General features: G+C 59.9%; 1 protein-coding gene across 2 annotated transcripts in view; it reads left to right on the top strand.

The window, feature by feature from the left end:
- The window catches only part of LOC115124169 (serine/threonine-protein kinase 26-like), a 48411-nt gene that overhangs the window by 22820 nt on the left and 11363 nt on the right, over window positions 1-14228 (top strand). The window lies entirely within an intron of this gene.

Here is a 14228-nt window from a genome sequence, read left to right as displayed (position 1 = left end):
CTGTCTAGGAGGGAGGGTGGGGTGGTTGACTGTCTAGGAGGGAGGGTGGTGTGGTTGACTGTCTAGGAGGGAGGGTGGTGTGGTTGACTGTCTAGGAGGGAGGGTGGTGTGGTTGACTGTCTAGGAGGGAGGGTGGTGTGGTTGACTGTCTAGGAAGGAGGGTGGTGTGGTTGACTGTCTAGGAGGGTGGTGTGGTTGACTGTCTGGGAGGGTGGGGTGGTTGACTGTCTATGAGGGAGGGTGGTGTGGTTGACTGTCTAGGAGGGTGGCGTGGTTGACTGTCTAGGAGGGTGGTGTGGTTGACTGTCTAGGAGGGTGGTGTGGTTGACTGTCTGGGAGGGTGGTGTGGTTGACTGTCTAGGAGGGTGGTGTGGTTGACTTTCTAGGAGGGTGGTGTGGTTGACTGTCTAGGAGGGTGGTGTGGTTGACTGTCTAGGAGGGTGGGATGGTTGACTGTCTAGGAGGGAGGGTGGGGTGGTTGACTGTCTAGGAGGGAGGGTGGGGTGGTTGACTGTCTAGGAGGGAGGGTGGTGTGGTTGACTGTCTAGGAAGGAGGGTGGTGTGGTTGACTGTCTAGGAGGGTGGTGTGGTTGACTGTCTGGGAGGGTGGGTTGGTTGATTGTCTAGGAGGGAGGGTGGAGTGGTTGACTGTCTAGGAGGGTGGTGTGGTTGACTGTCTAGGAGGGTGGGGTGGTTGACTGTCTAGGAGGGAGGGTGGGGTGGTTGACTGTCTGGGAGGGTGGGTGGTGTGGTTGACTGTCTAGGAGGGAGGGTTGTTGACTGTCTAGGAGGGTGGGGTGGTTGACTGTCTGGGAGGGTGGGGTGGTTGACTGTCTAGGAGGGTGGGGTGGTTGACTGTCTATGAGGGAGGGTGGTGTGGTTGACTGTCTAGGAGGGTGGCGTGGTTGGCTGTCTAGGAGGGTGGTGTGGTTGACTGTCTAGGAGGGTGGTGTGGTTGACTGTCTGGGAGGGTGGTGTGGTTGACTGTCTAGGAGGGAGGGTGGTGTGGTTGACTGTCTAGGAGGGTGGTGTGGTTGACTGTCTAGGAGGGTGGGGTGGTTGACTGTCTAGGAGGGAGGGTGGGGTGGTTGACTGTCTAGGAGGGAGGGTGGGGTGGTTGACTGTCTAGGAGGGAGGGTGGTGTGGTTGACTGTCTAGGAAGGAGGGTGGTGTGGTTGACTGTCTAGGAGGGTGGTGTGGTTGACTGTCTGGGAGGGTGGGGTGGTTGATTGTCTAGGAGGGAGGGTGGAGTGGTTGACTGTCTAGGAGGGTGGTGTGGTTGACTGTCTAGGAGGGTGGGGTGGTTGACTGTCTAGGAGGGAGGGTGGGGTGGTTGACTGTCTGGGAGGGTGGGTGGTGTGGTTGACTGTCTAGGAGGGAGGGTTGTTGACTGTCTAGGAGGGTGGGGTGGTTGACTGTCTAGGAGGGAGGGTGGGGTGGTTGACTGTCTAGGAGGGAGGGTGGTGTGGTTGACTGTCTGGGAGGGTGGGGTGGTTGACTGTCTAGGAGGGAGGGTGGTGTGGTTGACTGTCTAGGAGGGAGGGTGGTGTGGTTGACTGTCTAGGAGGGAGGGTGGGGTGGTTGACTGTCTAGGAGGGAGGGTGGTGTGGTTGACTTTCTGGGAGGGTGGGGTGGTTGACTGTCTAGGAGGGAGGGTGGGGTGGTTGACTGTCTAGGAGGGTGGTGTGGTTGACTGTCTCGGAGGGTGGTGTACTAGACTGTCTAGGAGGGTGGGTGGTTGACTGTCTGGGAGGGTGGGGTGGTTGACTGTCTGGGAGGGTGGGTGGTGTTGTTGACTGTCTGGGAGGGTGGGGTGGTTGATTGTCTAGGAGGGAGGGTGGAGTGGTTGACTGTCTAGGAGGGTGGTGTGGTTGACTGTCTAGGAGGGTGGGGTGGTTGACTGTCTAGGAGGGAGGTTGGGGTGGTTGACTGTCTGGGAGGGTGGGGTGGTTGACTGTCTAGGAGGGTGGGGTGGTTGACTGTCTAGGAGGGAGGGTGGGGTGGTTGACTGTCTAGGAGGGTGGAGTGGTTGACTGTCTAGGAGGGAGGGTGGGGTGGTTGACTGTCTAGGAGGGTGGGGTGGTTGACTGTCTAGGAGGGAGGGTGGTGTGGTTGACTGTCTAGGAGGGAGGGTGGTGTGGTTGACTGTCTAGGAGGGAGGGTGGGGTGGTTGACTGTCTAGGAGGGAGGGTGGTGTGGTTGACTGTCTGGGAGGGTGGGGTGGTTGACTGTCTAGGAGGGAGGGTGGGGTGGTTGACTGTCTAGGAGGGTGGTGTGGTTGACTGTCTCGGAGGGTGGTGTACTAGACTGTCTAGGAGGGTGGGTGGTTGACTGTCTTGGAGGGTGGGGTGGTTGACTGTCTGGGAGGGTGGGTGGTGTGGTTGACTGTCTAGGAGGGTGGTGTGGTTGACTGTCTGGGAGGGTGGGGTGGTTGATTGTCTAGGAGGGTGGGTGGAGTGGTTGACTGTATAGGAGGGTGGTGTGGTTGACTGTCTAGGAGGGTGGGGTGGTTGACTGTCTAGGAGGGAGGGTGGGGTGGTTGACTGTCTGGGAGGGTGGGGTGGTTGACTGTCTAGGAGGGTGGGGTGGTTGACTGTCTAGGAGGGAGGGTGGGGTGGTTGACTGTCTAGGAGGGTGGTGTGGTTGACTGTCTAGGAGGGAGGGTGGTGTGGTTGACTGTCTAGGAGGGAGGGTGGGGGTGGTTGACTGTCTAGGAGGGAGGGTGGTGTGGTTGACTGTCTGGGAGGGTGGGGTGGTTGACTGTCTAGGAGGGAGGGTGGGGTGGTTGACTGTCTAGGAGGGTGGTGTGGTTGACTGTCTCGGAGGGTGGGTGGGGTGGTTGACTGTCTAGGAGGGTGGGGTGGTTGACTGTCTAGGAGGGAGGGTGGTGTGGTTGACTGTCTAGGAGGTAGGGTGGTGTGGTTGACTGTCTAGGAGGGAGGGTGGGGTGGTTGACTGTCTAGGAGGGAGGGTGGTGTGGTTGACTGTCTGGGAGGGTGGGGTGGTTGACTGTCTAGGAGGGAGGGTGGGGTGGTTGACTGTCTAGGAGGGTGGTGTGGTTGACTGTCTCGGAGGGTGGTGTACTAGACTGTCTAGGAGGGTGGGTGGTTGACTGTCTGGGAGGGTGGGGTGGTTGACTGTCTGGGAGGGTGGGGTGGTTGATTGTCTAGGAGGGAGGGTGGAGTGGTTGACTGTCTAGGAGGGTGGTGTGGTTGACTGTCTAGGAGGGAGGGTGGTGTGGTTGACTGTCTGGGAGGGTGGGGTGGTTGACTGTCTAGGAGGGTGGTGTGGTTGACTGTCTTGGAGGGTGGTGTACTAGACTGTCTAGGAGGGTGGGTGGTTGACTGTCTGGGAGGGTGGGGTGGTTGACTGTCTGGGAGGGTGGGTGGTGTGGTTGACTGTCTGGGAGGGTGGGGTGGTTGATTGTCTAGGAGGGAGGGTGGAGTGGTTGACTGTCTAGGAGGGTGGTGTGGTTGACTGTCTAGGAGGGTGGGGTGGTTGACTGTCTAGGAGGGAGGGTGGGGTGGTTGACTGTCTGGGAGGGTGGGGTGGTTGACTGTCTAGGAGGGTGGGGTGGTTGACTGTCTAGGAGGGAGGGTGGGGTGGTTGACTGTCTAGGAGGGTGGAGTGGTTGACTGTCTAGGAGGAGGGAGGGTGGGGTGGTTGACTGTCTAGGAGGGTGGGGTGGTTGACTGTCTAGGAGGGAGGGTGGTGTGGTTGACTGTCTAGGAGGGAGGGTGGTGTGGTTGACTGTCTAGGAGGGAGGGTGGGGTGGTTGACTGTCTAGGAGGGAGGGTGGTGTGGTTGACTGTCTGGGAGGGTGGGGTGGTTGACTGTCTAGGAGGGAGGGTGGGGTGGTTGACTGTCTAGGAGGGTGGTGTGGTTGACTGTCTCGGAGGGTGGTGTACTAGACTGTCTAGGAGGGTGGGTGGTTGACTGTCTTGGAGGGTGGGGTGGTTGACTGTCTGGGAGGGTGGGTGGTGTGGTTGACTGTCTAGGAGGGTGGTGTGGTTGACTGTCTGGGAGGGTGGGGTGGTTGATTGTCTAGGAGGGAGGGTGGAGTGGTTGACTGTCTAGGAGGGTGGTGTGGTTGACTGTCTAGGAGGGTGGGGTGGTTGACTGTCTAGGAGGGAGGGTGGGGTGGTTGACTGTCTGGGAGGGTGGGGTGGTTGACTGTCTAGGAGGGTGGGGTGGTTGACTGTCTAGGAGGGAGGGTGGGGTGGTTGACTGTCTAGGAGGGTGGTGTGGTTGACTGTCTAGGAGGGAGGGTGGTGTGGTTGACTGTCTAGGAGGGAGGGTGGGGTGGTTGACTGTCTAGGAGGGAGGGTGGTGTGGTTGACTGTCTGGGAGGGTGGGGTGGTTGACTGTCTAGGAGGGAGGGTGGGGTGGTTGACTGTCTAGGAGGGTGGTGTGGTTGACTGTCTCGGAGGGTGGGTGGGGTGGTTGACTGTCTAGGAGGGTGGGGTGGTTGACTGTCTAGGAGGGAGGGTGGTGTGGTTGACTGTCTAGGAGGTAGGGTGGTGTGGTTGACTGTCTAGGAGGGAGGGTGGGGTGGTTGACTGTCTAGGAGGGAGGGTGGTGTGGTTGACTGTCTGGGAGGGTGGGGTGGTTGACTGTCTAGGACGGAGGGTGGGGTGGTTGACTGTCTAGGAGGGTGGTGTGGTTGACTGTCTCGGAGGGTGGTGTACTAGACTGTCTAGGAGGGTGGGTGGTTGACTGTCTGGGAGGGTGGGGTGGTTGACTGTCTGGGAGGGTGGGTGGTGTGGTTGACTGTCTAGGAGGGTGGTGTGGTTGACTGTCTGGGAGGGTGGGGTGGTTGATTGTCTAGGAGGGAGGGTGGAGTGGTTGACTGTCTAGGAGGGTGGTGTGGTTGACTGTCTAGGAGGGTGGGGTGGTTGACTGTCTAGGAGGGAGGGTGGGGTGGTTGACTGTCTGGGAGGGTGGGGTGGTTGACTGTCTAGGAGGGTGGGGTGGTTGACTGTCTAGGAGGGAGGGTGGGGTGGTTGACTGTCTAGGAGGGTGGTGTGGTTGACTGTCTAGGAGGGAGGGTGGTGTGGTTGACTGTCTAGGAGGGAGGGTGGGGTGGTTGACTGTCTAGGAGGGAGGGTGGTGTGGTTGACTGTCTGGGAGGGTGGGGTGGTTGACTGTCTAGGAGGGAGGGTGGGGTGGTTGACTGTCTAGGAGGGTGGTGTGGTTGACTGTCTCGGAGGGTGGGTGGGGTGGTTGACTGTCTAGGAGGGTGGGGTGGTTGACTGTCTAGGAGGGAGGGTGGTGTGGTTGACTGTCTAGGAGGTAGGGTGGTGTGGTTGACTGTCTAGGAGGGAGGGTGGGGTGGTTGACTGTCTAGGAGGGAGGGTGGTGTGGTTGACTGTCTGGGAGGGTGGGGTGGTTGACTGTCTAGGACGGAGGGTGGGGTGGTTGACTGTCTAGGAGGGTGGTGTGGTTGACTGTCTCGGAGGGTGGTGTACTAGACTGTCTAGGAGGGTGGGTGGTTGACTGTCTGGGAGGGTGGGGTGGTTGACTGTCTGGGAGGGTGGGTGGTGTGGTTGACTGTCTAGGAGGGTGGTGTGGTTGACTGTCTGGGAGGGTGGGGTGGTTGATTGTCTAGGAGGGAGGGTGGGTGGTTGACTGTCTAGGAGGGTGGTGTGGTTGACTGTCTAGGAGGGTGGGGTGGTTGACTGTCTAGGAGGGAGGGTGGGGTGGTTGACTGTCTGGGAGGGTGGGGTGGTTGACTGTCTAGGAGGGTGGGGTGGTTGACTGTCTAGGGGGAGGGTGGGGTGGTTGACTGTCTAGGAGGGTGGTGTGGTTGACTGTCTAGGAGGGAGGGTGGTGTGGTTGACTGTCTAGGAGGGTGGGGTGGTTGACTGTCTAGGAGGGAGGGTGGGGTGGTTGACTGTCTGGAGGGTGGGGTGGTTGACTGTCTAGGAGGGTGGGGTGGTTGACTGTCTAGGAGGGTGGGGTGGTTGACTGTCTAGGAGGGAGGGTGGGGTGGTTGACTGTCTAGGAGGGTGGTGTGGTTGACTGTCTAGGAGGGAGGGTGGTGTGGTTGACTGTCTAGGAGGGAGGGTGGTGTGGTTGACTGTCTAGGAGGTAGGGTGGTGTGGTTGACTGTCTAGGAGGGAGGGTGGGGTGGTTGACTGTCTAGGAGGGAGGGTGGTGTGGTTGACTGTCTGGGAGGGTGGGGTGGTTGACTGTCTAGGAGGGAGGGTGGGGTGGTTGACTGTCTAGGAGGGTGGTGTGGTTGACTGTCTCGGAGGGTGGTGTACTAGACTGTCTAGGAGGGTGGGTGGTTGACTGTCTGGGAGGGTGGGGTGGTTGACTGTCTGGGAGGGTGGGTGGTGTGGTTGACTGTCTAGGAGGGTGGTGTGGTTGACTGTCTGGGAGGGTGGGGTGGTTGATTGTCTAGGAGGGAGGGTGGAGTGGTTGACTGTCTAGGAGGGTGGTGTGGTTGACTGTCTAGGAGGGTGGGGTGGTTGACTGTCTAGGAGGGAGGGTGGGGTGGTTGACTGTCTGGGAGGGTGGGGTGGTTGACTGTCTAGGAGGGTGGGGTGGTTGACTGTCTAGGAGGGAGGGTGGGGTGGTTGACTGTCTAGGAGGGTCGTGTGGTTGACTGTCTAGGAGGGAGGGTGGTGTGGTTGACTGTCTAGGAGGGAGGGTGGGGTGGTTGACTGTCTAGGAGGGTGGGGTGGTTGACTGTCTAGGAGGGAGGGTGGGGTGGTTGACTGTCTAGGAGGGTGGTGTGGTTGACTGTCTAGGAGGGAGGGTGGTGTGGTTGACTGTCTAGGAGGGAGGTTGGGGTGGTTGACTGTCTAGGAGGGAGGGTGGTGTGGTTGACTGTCTGGGAGGGTGGGGTGGTTGTCTGTCTAGGAGGGAGGGTGGGGTGGTTGACTGTCTAGGAGGGTGGTGTGGTTGACTGTCTCTCGGGAGGGTGGTGTACTAGACTGTCTAGGAGGGTGGGTGGTTGACTGTCTGGGAGGGTGGGGTGGTTGACTGTCTGGGAGGGTGGGTGGTGTGGTTGACTGTCTAGGAGGGTGGTGTGGTTGACTGTCTAGGAGGGAGGGTGGTGTGGTTGACTGTCTAGGAGGGAGGGTGGTGTGGTTGACTGTCTAGGAGGTAGGGTGGTGTGGTTGACTGTCTAGGAGGGAGGGTGGGGTGGTTGACTGTCTAGGAGGGAGGGTGGTGTGGTTGACTGTCTGGGAGGGTGGGGTGGTTGACTGTCTAGGAGGGAGGGTGGGGTGGTTGACTGTCTAGGAGGGAGGGTGGTGTGGTTGACTGTCTAGGAGGGAGGGTGGTGTGGTTGACTGTCTAGGAGGTAGGGTGGTGTGGTTGACTGTCTAGGAGGGAGGGTGGGGTGGTTGACTGTCTAGGAGGGAGGGTGGTGTGGTTGACTGTCTGGGAGGGTGGGGTGGTTGACTGTCTAGGAGGGAGGGTGGGGTGGTTGACTGTCTAGGAGGGTGGTGTGGTTGACTGTCTCGGAGGGTGGTGTACTAGACTGTCTAGGAGGGTGGGTGGTTGACTGTCTGGGAGGGTGGGGTGGTTGACTGTCTGGGAGGGTGGGTGGTGTGGTTGACTGTCTAGGAGGGTGGTGTGGTTGACTGTCTGGGAGGGTGGGGTGGTTGATTGTCTAGGAGGGAGGGTGGAGTGGTTGACTGTCTAGGAGGGTGGTGTGGTTGACTGTCTAGGAGGGTGGGGTGGTTGACTGTCTAGGAGGGAGGGTGGGGTGGTTGACTGTCTGGGAGGGTGGGGTGGTTGACTGTCTAGGAGGGTGGGGTGGTTGACTGTCTAGGAGGGAGGGTGGGGTGGTTGACTGTCTAGGAGGGTGGTGTGGTTGACTGTCTAGGAGGGAGGGTGGTGTGGTTGACTGTCTAGGAGGGAGGGTGGGGTGGTTGACTGTCTAGGAGGGTGGGGTGGTTGACTGTCTAGGAGGGAGGGTGGGGTGGTTGACTGTCTAGGAGGGTGGTGTGGTTGACTGTCTAGGAGGGAGGGTGGTGTGGTTGACTGTCTAGGAGGGAGGTTGGGGTGGTTGACTGTCTAGGAGGGAGGGTGGTGTGGTTGACTGTCTGGGAGGGTGGGGTGGTTGTCTGTCTAGGAGGGAGGGTGGGGTGGTTGACTGTCTAGGAGGGTGGTGTGGTTGACTGTCTCGGAGGGTGGTGTACTAGACTGTCTAGGAGGGTGGGTGGTTGACTGTCTGGGAGGGTGGGGTGGTTGACTGTCTGGGAGGGTGGGTGGTGTGGTTGACTGTCTAGGAGGGTGGTGTGGTTGACTGTCTAGGAGGGAGGGTGGTGTGGTTGACTGTCTAGGAGGGAGGGTGGTGTGGTTGACTGTCTAGGAGGTAGGGTGGTGTGGTTGACTGTCTAGGAGGGAGGGTGGGGTGGTTGACTGTCTAGGAGGGAGGGTGGTGTGGTTGACTGTCTGGGAGGGCTGGGTGGTTGACTGTCTAGGAGGGAGGGTGGGGTGGTTGACTGTCTAGGAGGGTGGTGTGGTTGACTGTCTCGGAGGGTGGTGTACTAGACTGTCTAGGAGGGTGGGTGGTTGACTGTCTGGGAGGGTGGGGTGGTTGACTGTCTGGGAGGGTGGGTGGTGTGGTTGACTGTCTAGGAGGGTGGTGTGGTTGACTGTCTGGGAGGGTGGGGTGGTTGATTGTCTAGGAGGGAGGGTGGAGTGGTTGACTGTCTAGGAGGGTGGTGTGGTTGACTGTCTAGGAGGGTGGGGTGGTTGACTGTCTAGGAGGGAGGGTGGGGTGGTTGACTGTCTGGGAGGGTGGGGTGGTTGACTGTCTAGGAGGGTGGGGTGGTTGACTGTCTAGGAGGGAGGGTGGGGTGGTTGACTGTCTAGGAGGGTGGTGTGGTTGACTGTCTAGGAGGGAGGGTGGTGTGGTTGACTGTCTAGGAGGGAGGGTGGGGTGGTTGACTGTCTAGGAGGGAGGGTGGTGTGGTTGACTGTCTGGGAGGGTGGGGTGGTTGACTGTCTAGGAGGGAGGGTGGGGTGGTTGACTGTCTAGGAGGGTGGTGTGGTTGACTGTCTCGGAGGGTGGTGTACTAGACTGTCTAGGAGGGTGGGTGGTTGACTGTCTGGGAGGGTGGGGTGGTTGACTGTCTGGGAGGGTGGGTGGTGTGGTTGACTGTCTAGGAGGGTGGTGTGGTTGACTGTCTGGGAGGGTGGGGTGGTTGATTGTCTAGGAGGGAGGGTGGAGTGGTTGACTGTCTAGGAGGGTGGTGTGGTTGACTGTCTAGGAGGGTGGGGTGGTTGACTGTCTAGGAGGGAGGGTGGGGTGGTTGACTGTCTGGGAGGGTGGGGTGGTTGACTGTCTAGGAGGGTGGGGTGGTTGACTGTCTAGGAGGGAGGGTGGGGTGGTTGACTGTCTAGGAGGGTGGGGTGGTTGACTGTCTAGGAGGGAGGGTGGGGTGGTTGACTGTCTAGGAGGGTGGGGTGGTTGACTGTCTAGGAGGGAGGGTGGTGTGGTTGACTGTCTAGGAGGGAGGGTGGTGTGGTTGACTGTCTAGGAGGGAGGGTGGGGTGGTTGACTGTCTAGGAGGGAGGGTGGTGTGGTTGACTGTCTGGGAGGGTGGGGTGGTTGACTGTCTAGGAGGGAGGGTGGGGTGGTTGACTGTCTAGGAGGGTGGTGTGGTTGACTGTCTCGGAGGGTGGTGTACTAGACTGTCTAGGAGGGTGGGTGGTTGACTGTCTGGGAGGGTGGGGTGGTTGACTGTCTGGGAGGGTGGGTGGTTGACTGTCTAGGAGGGAGGGTGGGGTGGTTGACTGTCTAGGAGGGTGGTGTGGTTGACTGTCTAGGAGGGTGGGGTGGTTGACTGTCTAGGAGGGAGGGTGGGGTGGTTGACTGTCTAGGAGGGAGGGTGGGGTGGTTGACTGTCTAGGAGGGAGGGTGGGGTGGTTGACTGTCTGGGAGGGTGGTGTGGTTGACTGTCTCGGAGGGTGGGGTGGTTGACTGTCTGGGAGGGTGGTGTGGTTGACTGTCTGGGAGGGTGGGGTGGTTGACTGTCTGGGAGGGAGGGGTGGTTGACTGTCTAGGAGGGTGGGGTGGTTGACTGGGAAGGTGGTGTGGTTGACTGTCTAGGAGGGTGGGGTGGTTGACTGTCTGGGAGGGTGGTGTGGTTGACTGTCTGGGAGGGTGGGGTGGTTGACTGTCTGGGAGGGTGGGGTGGTTGACTGGGGTGGGGTGGTTGACTGTCTGGGAGGGAGGGTGGTGTGGTTGACTGTCTGGGAGGGTGGTGTGGTTGACTGTCTGGGAGGGTGGGGTGGTTGACTGTCTGGGAGGGAGGGTGGTGTGGTTGACTGTCTAGGAGGGAGGGTGGTGTGGTTGACTGTCTGGGAGGGAGGGTGGTGTGGTTGACTGTCTAGGAGGGAGGGTGGTGTGGTTGACTGTCTGGGAGGGAGGGTGGTGTGGTTGTCTGTCTAGGAGGGTGGGGTGGTTGACTGTCTAGGAGGCTGGTGTGGTTGACTGTCTAGGGGAGGGTGGTGTGGTTGACTGTCTAGGAGGGAGGGTGGTGTGGTTGACTGTCTAGGAGGGTGGGGTGGTTGACTGTCTAGGAGGGAGGGTGGTGTGGTTGACTGTCTGGGAGGGTGGGGTGGTTGACTGTCTGGGAGGGTGGGGTGGTTGACTGTCTGGGAGGGTGGGGTGGTTGACTGTCTAGGAGGGAGGGTGGGGTGGTTGACTGTCTAGGAGGGAGGGTGGTGTGGTTGACTGTCTAGGAGGGAGGGTGGGGTGGTTGACTGTCTGGGAGGGTGGGGTGGTTGACTGTCTAGGAGGGTGGGGTGGTTGACTGTCTAGGAGGGTGGTGTGGTTGACTGTCTGGGAGGGTGGGGTGGTTGACTGTCTGGGAGGGTGGGGTGGTTGACTGTCTGGGAGGGAGGGGTGGTTGACTGTCTAGGAGGGAGGGTGGTTTGGTTGACTGTCTAGGAGGGAGGGTGGTGTGGTTGACTGTCTGGGAGGGTGGGGTGGTTGACTGTCTAGGAGGGAGGGTGGTGTGGTTGACTGTCTGGGAGGGTGGGGTGGTTGACTGTCTGGGAGGGTGGGGTGGTTGACTGTCTAGGAGGGAGGGTGGTGTGGTTGACTGTCTGGGAGGGTGGTGTGGTTGACTGTCTAGGATGGAGGGTGGTGTGGTTGACTGTCTGGGAGGGTGGGTTGGTTGACTGTCTAGGAGGGTGGTGTGGTTGACTGTCTAGGATGGTGGTGTGGTTGACTGTCTAGGAGGCTGGTGTGGTTGACTGTCTAGGAGGGAGGGTGGTGTGGTTGACTGTCTAGGAGCGTGGTGTGTTTGACTGTCTAGGAGGGTGGTGTGGTTGACTGTCTCGGAGGGTGGTGTACTAGACTGTCTAGGAGGGTGGGTGGTTGACTGTCTAGGAGGGTGGTGTGGTTGACTGTCTAGGAGGGTGGTGTGGTTGACTGTCTAGGAGGGTGGTGTGGTTGACTGTCTAGGAGGGTGGGGTGGTTGACTGTCTAGGAGGGTGGTGTGGTTGACTGTCTAGGGAGGGTGGTGTGGTTGACTGTCTAGGAGGGTGGTGTGGTTGACTGTCTAGGAGGGTGGGGTGGTTGACTGTCTAGGAGGGTGGTGTGGTTGACTGTCTAGGAGGGTGGTGTGGTTGACTGTCTAGGAGGGTGGGTGGTTGACTGTCTAGGAGGGAGGGTGGGTGGTTGACTGTCTAGGAGGGTGGGGTGGTTGACTGTCTGGGAGGGTGGGTGTTGACTGTCTAGGAGGGAGGGTGGGGTGGTTGACTGTCTAGGAGGGAGGGTGGGGGTGGTTGACTGTCTAGGAGGGAGGGTGGGTGGTTGACTGTCTAGGAGGGAGGGTGGGGTGGTTGACTGTCTGGGAGGAGGGTGGTGTGGTTGACTGTCTAGGAGGGAGGGTGGGTGGTTGACTGTCTGGGAGGGTGGGGTGGGACTGTCTGGGAGGGAGGTGGGGTGGTTGACTGTCTAGGAGGGTGGGGTGGTTGACTGTCTAGGAGGGAGGGTGGGGTGGTTGACTGTCTAGGAGGGTGGGGTGGTTGACTGTCTGGGAGGGTGGGGTGGGACTGTCTGGGAGGGTGGGGTGGTTGACTGTCTGGGAGGGTGGGGTGGTTGACTGTCTGAGGAGGGTGGGGTGGTTGACTGTCTGGGAGTCTGGGAGGTGGTGTGGTTGACTGTCTAGGAGGGAGGGTGGTGTGGTTGACTGTCTGGGAGGAGGGTGGTGTGGTTGACTGTCTAGGAGGGAGGGTGGGTGGTTGACTGTCTGGGAGGGTGGTGTGGTTGACTGTCTGGGAGGGTGGGGTGGTTGACTGTCTAGGAGGGAGGGTGGGGGTGGTTGACTGTCTAGGAGGGTGGTGTGGTTGACTGTCTCGGAGGGTGGTGTACTTGACTGTCTGGGAGGGTGGGTGGTTGACTGTCTGGGAGGGTGGGGTGGTTGACTGTCTAGGAGGGTGGTGGTTGGTTGACTGTCTAGGAGGGTGGTGTGGTTGACTGTCTAGGAGGGAGGGTGGTGTGGTTGACTGTCTGGGAGGGTGGGGTGGTTGACTGTCTAGGAGGGTGGGGTGGTTGACTGTCTGGAGGGAGGGTGGTGTGGTTGACTGTCTAGGAGGGTGGTGTGGTTGACTGTCTAGGAGGGTGGTGTGGTTGACTGTCTAGGAGGGTGGGTGGTTGACTGTCTGGGAGGGTGGGGTGGTTGACTGTCTAGGAGGGTGGGGTGGTTGACTGTCTAGGAGGGAGGGTGGGGTGGTTGACTGTCTAGGAGGGTGGTGTGGTTGACTGTCTAGGAGGAGGGTGGTGTGGTTGACTGTCTAGGAGGGAGGGTGGGTGGTTGACTGTCTAGGAGGGTGGGGTGGTTGACTGTCTAGGAGGGAGGGTGGGGTGGTTGACTGTCTAGGAGGGTGGTGTGGTTGACTGTCTAGGAGGGAGGGTGGGGTGGTTGACTGTCTAGGAGGGAGGGTGGTGTGGTTGACTGTCTGGGAGGGTGGGGTGGTTGACTGTCTGGGAGGAGGGAGGGTGGGGTGGTTGACTGTCTAGGAGGGTGGTGTGGTTGACTGTCTCGGAGGGTGGGTACTGACTGTCTAGGAGGGTGGGTGGTTGACTGTCTGGGAGGGTGGGGTGGTTGACTGTCTGGGAGGGTGGGTGGTGGTTGACTGTCTGGGAGGGAGGGTGGTGTGGTTGACTGTCTGGGAGGGAGGGTGGTGTGGTTGACTGTCTAGGAGGGAGGGTGGTGTGGTTGACTGTCTGGGAGGGAGGGTGGGGTGGTTGACTGTCTAGGAGGGAGGGTGGTGTGGTTGACTGTCTGGGAGGGGTGGGTGGTTGACTGTCTAGGAGGGAGGGTGGGGTGGTTGACTGTCTGGGAGGGTGGTGTGGTTGACTGTCTAGGAGGGAGGGTGGTGTGGTTGACTGTCTAGGAGGGTGGGGTGGTTGACTGTCTGGGAGGGTGGGGTGGTTGACTGTCTGGGAGGGTGGGTGGTGTGGTTGACTGTCTAGGAGGGTGGTGTGGTTGACTGTCTGGGAGGGTGGGGTGGTTGACTGTCTAGGGGGAGGGTGGGGTGGTTGACTGTCTAGGAGGGTGGTGTGGTTGACTGTCTGGGAGGGTGGGGTGGTTGACTGTCTAGGAGGGAGGGTGGGGTGGTTGACTGTCTGGGAGGGTGGGGTGGTTGACTGTCTGGGAGGGTGGGGTGGTTGACTGTCTGGGAGGGAGGGTGGGGTGGTTGACTGTCTAGGGAGGGTGGTGTGGTTGACTGTCTAGGAGGGAGGGTGGTGTGGTTGACTGTAGGAGGGAGGGTGGGGTGGTTGACTGTCTAGGAGGGTGGGTGGGAGGGAGGGTGGTGTGGTTGACTGTCTGGGAGGGTGGGGTGGTTGACTGTCTGGGAGGAGGGAGGGTGGGGTGGTTGACTGTCTAGGAGGGTGGTGTGGTTGACTGTCTGGGAGGGTGGGTGGTTGACTGTCTAGGGAGGGTGGGTGGTTGACTGTCTGGGAGGGTGGGGTGGTTGACTGTCTGGGAGGGTGGGTGGTGTGGTTGACTGTCTAGGAGGGTGGTGTGTGGTTGACTGTCTGGGAGGGTGGGGTGGTTGATTGTCTAGGAGGGAGGGTGGGGTGGTTGACTGTCTGGGAGGGTGGTGTGGTTGACTGTCTAGGAGGGTGGGGTGGTTGACTGTCTGGGAGGAGGGAGGGTGGGGTGGTTGACTGTCTGGGAGGGTGGGGTGGTTGACTGTCTAGGAGGGTGGGGTGGTTGACTGTCTAGGAGGGAGGGTGGGGTGGT

This window comes from Oncorhynchus nerka, linkage group LG12 (genome assembly GCF_034236695.1).
Source record: "Oncorhynchus nerka isolate Pitt River linkage group LG12, Oner_Uvic_2.0, whole genome shotgun sequence".
NCBI classification, from domain to species: domain Eukaryota; kingdom Metazoa; phylum Chordata; class Actinopteri; order Salmoniformes; family Salmonidae; genus Oncorhynchus; species Oncorhynchus nerka.
This window is presented reverse-complemented; position numbering and strand designations above follow the sequence as displayed.